The sequence below is a fragment of the Nomia melanderi genome, unplaced genomic scaffold (assembly GCF_051020985.1).
Source record: "Nomia melanderi isolate GNS246 unplaced genomic scaffold, iyNomMela1 scaffold0941, whole genome shotgun sequence".
NCBI classification, from domain to species: domain Eukaryota; kingdom Metazoa; phylum Arthropoda; class Insecta; order Hymenoptera; family Halictidae; genus Nomia; species Nomia melanderi.
The window spans coordinates 7,501-15,000 of record NW_027476055.1 but is presented as its reverse complement, the minus strand read 5'-3'; the positions used below and the strand labels follow the sequence as shown (position 1 = coordinate 15,000).

Genomic DNA, 7,500 nt, shown 5'->3' with positions numbered 1-7,500 from the left:
GAAAATTCAATCGAATTTCATAAAAATCGCTCAAAGGCAAAAAAAAACAAAGTCTAGAGGAGAGTGCGTTCGAACACAACAATATTCATATTATAACGTATATAAATGATAAATATACCGCGACACGCGCGACTCCGTATCGTCGCGAAAAATCGTTCGCGAACGCGTCTTATGCGCCTCACCAGTGGTCTCTGCTGCGTCGCGTGTCTATATTCTCTTTTTACACTCTTCTCCTTCTTCTATCACATTTTACTCGATCGCGAAAAAGACTCTCGCTAGACGATCTCGCGCTCCGGTTAACTTTAACGCCCGTCCGAGAAGAATTTTCGGGGACTGGACGACCGAAGCGGATCTCGCGCGGTCTCGCGATCGACAGTGAAGAGAAGTGCAGAAGAGGAAAAGAAGACACGACAAACACACACCATGGGGCGACCGACGCGTTCGTTTCAACGCTTTCGCACAAAGTCGGCGGCGGTTATATATTTATATCATTATATTCCGGCGGACGGGACGCGACGTTCGAAAGCCTCGCCAAAGAGGAGCTCCTGCCTCTTCCTCTCTCTTTTCTACGAGAAAAGATAAACGTATTTTACGGGGATACGGAAACGTTACCACGTGGTGTCACACACGATCGTCCGTCTCTTCTCTATAGCAGAAACCGATAAAAATACACCTCCCGAAAGAGAGTATATGGTGATTCTTTTTATATATATATATTTCGAAATACAACTGAACGTGGCGGAAGCGCACGGTGGTGGTCCAGCGAGGACACGCGACGACGGGGAATAAGAACTATTCGACCCGTTACGAATACGCATGCTCGTCCCGCACGATTTTAACACACACCGTGTTTTTCTCCAGTCGTCAAAGCGTTCGTGCGTCGAATTCGAAAAATAAAAAAAAAGAAAAACACCTTTTCTCTCTCTCGGGGTAAAAGAGTCGATGTGTATTGTGTATAAAGGTTCTGCGAGAAGTCTCGTTTTGACGTGTGTTCCGCCGATAACGACGATCCTCCGAAACGGGATACAGAAACGTTACACCTCACAACACGATCTCCGTCTCTTCTCTATAGCAGAAACCGATAAAAATACACCTCCCGAAAGAGAGTATATGGTGATTCTTTTTATATATATATATTTCGAATTCAACTGAACGTGGCGGAAGCGCACGGTGGTGGTCCAGCGAGGACACGCGACGACGGGGAATAAGAACTATTCGACCCGTTACGAATACGCATGCTCGTCCCGCACGATTTTAACACACACCGTGTTTTTCTCCAGTCGTCAAAGCGTTCGTGCGTCGAATTCGAAAAATAAAAAAAAGAAATACACCTTTTCTCTCTCTCTCGGGGTAAAAAGAGTCGATGTGTATTGTGTATAAAGGTTCTGCTGCGAGAAGTCTCGTTTTGCCGTGTGTTTCGGTAACGACGATCCTCCGAAACGTACATCTCATTCGTAAGAGAGGAAGAAAACAATCTCCCTGGGGCCAGTCGGTAATATACCGACATACGACGTGTCGTGCACATCCGTCTCACGCACGGTATACAAAATATGAATAAAACGTGTGTAGTCTCTCTCTCTCGACTTCTTAATATTTTCTTTCACCTCTGACGCATCATTTCAGGTGACGTCGGGAGCGCGGGAAAAAAAAATTTTTCTAAACACACGAAACCGTTCATCTCACGAACAGCCGAAAAAGTTGTCGCTCAGATCCATATCGCAGTGGAGCGGTATCCGCGGGCGGTCGTAATTGAACGACGCACGACGCCGCGAACACTCACGCGAGTCCATACAAACGATTCCGATCGTTTTGCAACAACTAGAACGTACACTGTCCGTGAAATTCACAGAATTTTCGCGTGTCCGCGACAAACGCCGACGAGACACCATCGTTCGCTCGTACGTAGCATCCTTCTCTTAACCCGACTCAGAGACGTTCTTTGCGCCCTTCGGTAAAAAAACGTTCGATCCGAAGAGGTGAACGACGGCGGGGATTTGACAGAGCTACGCAAGCAGTGTATGGTACGTAAACGACCCTCAGCCAGGCGTGGTCCAGGAATTGTATCCGTGGACCGCAATGTGCGTTCGAAATGTCGATGTTCATGTGTCCTGCAGTTCACACGTTGACGCGCAATTAGCTGCGTTCTTCATCGACCCACGAGCCAAGTGATCCACCGTTCAGGGTAATCGTATAAATTTTATATTTCACATATATAATTTTATTCTCACTTGTTCGACCTAATATCTCTCTTCTTTCAAAGAGAAGATAAAAGTTGATACCTGAATCTCCGACCAGCGCGCGAAGGAGATTCAGGCGTCGCCTTGGAGACGACACCGAAGCCTTTCGAGACGAAAAACGTTCAAGTAATATGTATATATTTCTCGACGTTCCGGGCGTATAGTGCATTCAAAAACCCGCGAAAGACGCAGAAGACTCGCACGCGTGGAAACGACGGGGATATATTTTGTATCCTACCCGATACTGAATCCATCGCGTGCAGTCGACCCTCGCGTTCTTCCGATCAGACGCATCTATTGTTGCGCGCATGTTTTCGCGTCGCATCGCGCGAAACGTTGCACGAATCGTACCGATCGATCGATTGAAAGCAAATAATGAAAAAAGACTTCACAGCTGGCTCTTTGCCGGTCATTCGTCCCATGTTATCTCTTGCCGCGAAATTGGCGCGCAAGAGTTGGGTGTCAGACGCGCGGCTTTAAAACGAGCTTCACGGCCGGTCCCTTCGTTACCGCTTTCGTTCTTTCTCTCGGAACGACCATGAACGAACACGACGAGCGACGCTACGGCATACACACGTCCACGGATTCGATTAAAAAAACAGACTTCACAGCTGGCTCTTTGCCGGTCATTCGTCCCATATTATCTCTTGCCGCGAAATTGGCGCGCAAGAGTTGGGTGTCAGACGCACGGCTTTAAAACGAGCTTCACGGCCGGTCCTCTCAATTCCGTGTACGGTACACGCAAGATGCGGGTTCCACTTCCAGACTACCCGGTCCCTTCTCTCTACGAGAATCGATAGTAGAAGAACGGCTCGAAAACGCGTCTCAGAGACTAGGGGAAAAGAAGCGGTATGCGAGCGAAACGAAAACGCATTATGGAAACGTCGCGAAACAATGTTCGACGGTTGCTCGGTTCCAATCGTGCGGCCGTTTCAATTTCTCGTGCGCTTCACCGTCCCTCCGTAACTCTGGCCGATCGCGTATACCGAAGAGCCGACACGCGCAAAAACCACAGGCATTGTATACTGTGTATATATATATATATATGTTACAGTCACAGCCTTCGCGCGTTTTACTCTCCGACGCGGGGTTTCCACGACGAAAGAGAGACAGTTTCGTGGCGGGTGACTCGGCCGAATCGCTACGACGGGTATTTCTATTATAGAACGAATCATCGCCACCCTTTACCAGTGCCCGACGAAGGAATCACAAGGTCATCTGGAGTTTACAATGCCAGCGACGGTAATTCCAACGAAGACCCGATAAGTCAACTCATCGTTCTATTTCTCCCCGTACAGAAAAGCGAATCGACGCTAATGCACCTCGCGCAAGCACGAACGTTCTCTTCGCGTGGATCGTCCCATCGTCCAAAGATGTAAAGACGCATTGGAGATCGTGGTCTCTGGCGGGCTCATTGCACGCCCCACTGCATATCTTTCCTCGAATCGAGAATGATTCGTCCACTAAGGCTGCGAAACTACGCGTCGAGGAAACTAGGGGAAAGAAGCGGGATGCGAGCGAAACGACAATACATTATGGAAACGTCGCGAAACAATGTTCGGCGGTTGCTCGTTTCCTCCTGCGGACGTTTCATTGCTCGGGCGCTTCACGTCCCTCCGTAACCTTCGCGCGATCGCGTGCCCCGGAGAGCCGGCAACCGGTGAACCACAGGCGTATAAACTATAGTCTTCTATAGCAAGCCTTCGGCGGTTACTCTCCGACGCGGGGATTCCACGACGAGAGAGAATTTCGTGGCGGGTGACATCGGTCGAAACGCTACGACGGGTATTTCTATTATAGAACGAATCATCGCCACCCTTTACCAGTGCCCGACGAAGGAATCACAAGGTCATCTGGAGTTTACAATGCCAGCGACGGTAATTCCAACGAAGACCCGATAAGTCAACTCATCGTTCTATTTCTCCCCGTACAGACAAGCGAATCAACGCTATCGCACCTCACGCATGCACGAACGTTCTCTTCGCGTGAATCGTCCCATCGTCGAAAGATATAGCCGCTTGGAGATCGTGGCCCATCAAGTTCTTCCGTAACTCCTGCGCGATCGCGTACCCCGGAGAGCAGGCAACCGGTGAACCACAGGCGTATAAACTATAGTCTTCTATAGCAAGCCTTCGCGTTTACTCTACGACGCGGGGATTCCACGACGAGAGAGATTTTCGTGGCGGGTGACACGGCCGAATCGCTACGACGGGTATTTCTATTATAGAACGAATCATCGCCACCCTTTACCAGTGCCCGACGAAGGAATCACAAGGTCATCTGGAGTTTACAATGCCAGCGACGGTAATTCCAACGAAGACCCGATAAGTCAACTCATCGTTCTATTTCTCCCCGTACAGAAAAGCGAATCGGCGCTATCGCACCTCACGCAAGCAGGAATGATCTCTTCGCGTGGATCGTCCCATCGTCGAAAGATGTAAGACGTACAGAAATCGTGGTCCATCACGATTATTCGTAACTCTCCGAGTCGCGTATCTGAGAGTAGGGCAAACGGAGAACCACAGGCATAAATAATACTATATATTTCTTATATAGTTAGCCTTCGCGTTTTACTCTCCGACATGGGGATTCCACGACGAGAGAGAGTTTCGTGGCGGGTGACTCGGCCGAATCGCTACGACGGGTATTTCTATTATAGAACGAATCATCGCCACCCTTTACCAGTGCCCGACGAAGGAATCACAAGGTCATCTGGAGTTTACAATGCCAGCGACGGTAATTCCAACGAAGACCCGATAAGTCAACTCATCGTTCTATTTCTCCCCGTACAGAAAAGCGAATCGACGCTATCGCACCTCGCGCGAGCACGTAACTACTCTTCGCGTGGATCGTCCCATCGTCGAAAGATGTAAGACGCACGGAAATCGTGGCCCATCAACGTTTTTTTGTAACTCTGCCGATCGCGTATCACAGAGCCGAGACGCACATACCACAGGCGTATAATACCGTTTTCTTTCGTATGGTAAGCCTTCGCGTTTACTCTTCGGCGCGGGGTTTCCACGTCGAGAGAGACTTTCGTGGCGGGTGACATCGGTCGAAACGCTACGACGGGTATTACTATTATAGAACGAATCATCGCCACCCTTTACCAGTGCCCGACGAAGGAATCACAAGGTCATCTGGAGTTTACAATGCCAGCGACGGTAATTCCAACGAAGACCCGATAAGTCAACTCAACGTTCTATTTCTCCCCGTACAGAAAAGCGAATCGACGCTGTTGCACCTCACGCAAGCACGAACGTTCTCTTCGCGTGGATCGTCCCATCGTCGAAAGATGTAAGACGCACGGAAATCGTGGCACATCACGTGTTTTCGGAACTCTGTCGACCGCGTATCTCAGAGACGACGCGCGCGAACCACTGGCATATACTATTATATATCGCGTTTTACCCTCCGACGCGGGGATTCCACGACGAGAGAGAGTTTCGTGAGCGGGTTGACTCGGAAGAAACGCTACGACGGGTATTTCTATTGTAGAACGCATCATCGCCACCCTTTACCAGTGCCCGACGAAGGAATCACAAGGTCATCTGGAGTTTACAATGCCAGCGACGGTAATTCCAACGAAGACCCGATAAGTCAACTCAACGTTCTATTTCTCCCCGTACAGAAAAGCGAATCGACGCAATCGCACCATACGCGTGCACGTAAACAACTCTTCGCGTGGATCGTCCCATCGTCGAGAGACGTAAGTTTTCATAGTATGAATTCGCGTTTTACTCTCCGACGCGGGGATTCCACGACGAGAGAGAGTTTCGTGAGCGGGTTGACTCGGAAGAAACGCTACGACGGGTATTTCTATTATAGAACGAATCATCGCCACCCTTTACCAGTGCCCGACGAAGGAATCACAAGGTCATCTGGAGTTTACAATGCCAGCGACGGTAATTCCAACGAAGACCCGATAAGTCAACTCAACGTTCTATTGCTCCCCGTACAGAAAAGCGAATCGACGCAATCGCACCATACGCGTGCACGTAACAACTCTTCGCGTGGATCGTCCCATCGTCGAGAGACGTAAGTTTCCATACTATGAATTCGCGTTTTACTCTCCGACGCGGGGATTCCACGACGAGAGAGAGTTTCGTGAGCGGGTTGACTCGGAAGAAACGCTACGACGGGTATTTCTATTATAGAACGAATCATCGCCACCCTTTACCAGTGCCCGACGAAGGAATCACAAGGTCATCTGGAGTTTACAATGCCAGCGACGGTAATTCCAACGAAGACCCGATAAGTCAACTCAACGTTCTATTACTCCCCGTACAGAAAAGCGAATCGACGCAATCGCACCATACGCGTGCACGTAACAACTCTTCGCGTGGATCGTCCCATCGTCGAGAGACGTAAGTTTCATAGTAAGCCTTCGGCGTTTTACTCTCCGACGCGGGGATTCCACGACGAGAGAGAGAGTTTCGTGAGCGGGTGTTGACTCGGAAGAAACGCTACGACGGGTATTTCTATTATAGAACGCATCATCGCCACCCTTTACCAGTGCCCGACGAAGGAATCACAAGGTCATCTGGAGTTTACAATGCCAGCGACGGTAATTCCAACGAAGACCCGATAAGTCAACTCAACGTTCTATTTCTCCCCGTACAGAAAAGCGAATCGACGCAATCGCACCATACGCGTGCACGTAAACAACTCTTCGCGTGGATCGTCCCATCGTCGAGAGACGTAAGTTTTCATAGTATGAATTCGCGTTTTACTCTCCGACGCGGGGATTCCACGACGAGAGAGAGTTTCGTGAGCGGGTTGACTCGGAAGAAACGCTACGACGGGTATTTCTATTATAGAACGCATCATCGCCACCCTTTACCAGTGCCCGACGAAGGAATCACAAGGTCATCTGGAGTTTACAATGCCAGCGACGGTAATTCCAACGAAGACCCGATAAGTCAACTCAACGTTCTATTACTCCCCGTACAGAAAAGCGAATCGACGCAATCGCACCATACGCGTGCACGTAACAACTCTTCGCGTGGATCGTCCCATCGTCGAGAGACGTAAGTTTCCATACTATGAATTCGCGTTTTACTCTCCGACGCGGGGATTCCACGACGAGAGAGTGTTTCGTGAGCGGGTTGACTCGGAAGAAACGCTACGACGGGTATTTCTATTATAGAACGCATCATCGCCACCCTTTACCAGTGCCCGACGAAGGAATCACAAGGTCATCTGGAGTTTACAATGCCAGCGACGGTAATTCCAACGAAGACCCGATAAGTCAACTCAACGT

At 49.6% G+C, this 7,500-nt stretch overlaps 1 non-coding gene across 1 annotated transcript; it reads right to left on the bottom strand.

The window, feature by feature from the left end:
• Positions 1–2,030: 2,030 nt before the first annotated feature.
• On the bottom strand, positions 2,031–2,185 carry LOC143176885 (5.8S ribosomal RNA). Its single transcript, XR_013001383.1, has one exon. It is a non-coding gene; the product is annotated as a 5.8S ribosomal RNA (ribosomal RNA).
• Between the last annotated feature and the right edge of the window lie 5,315 nt (positions 2,186–7,500).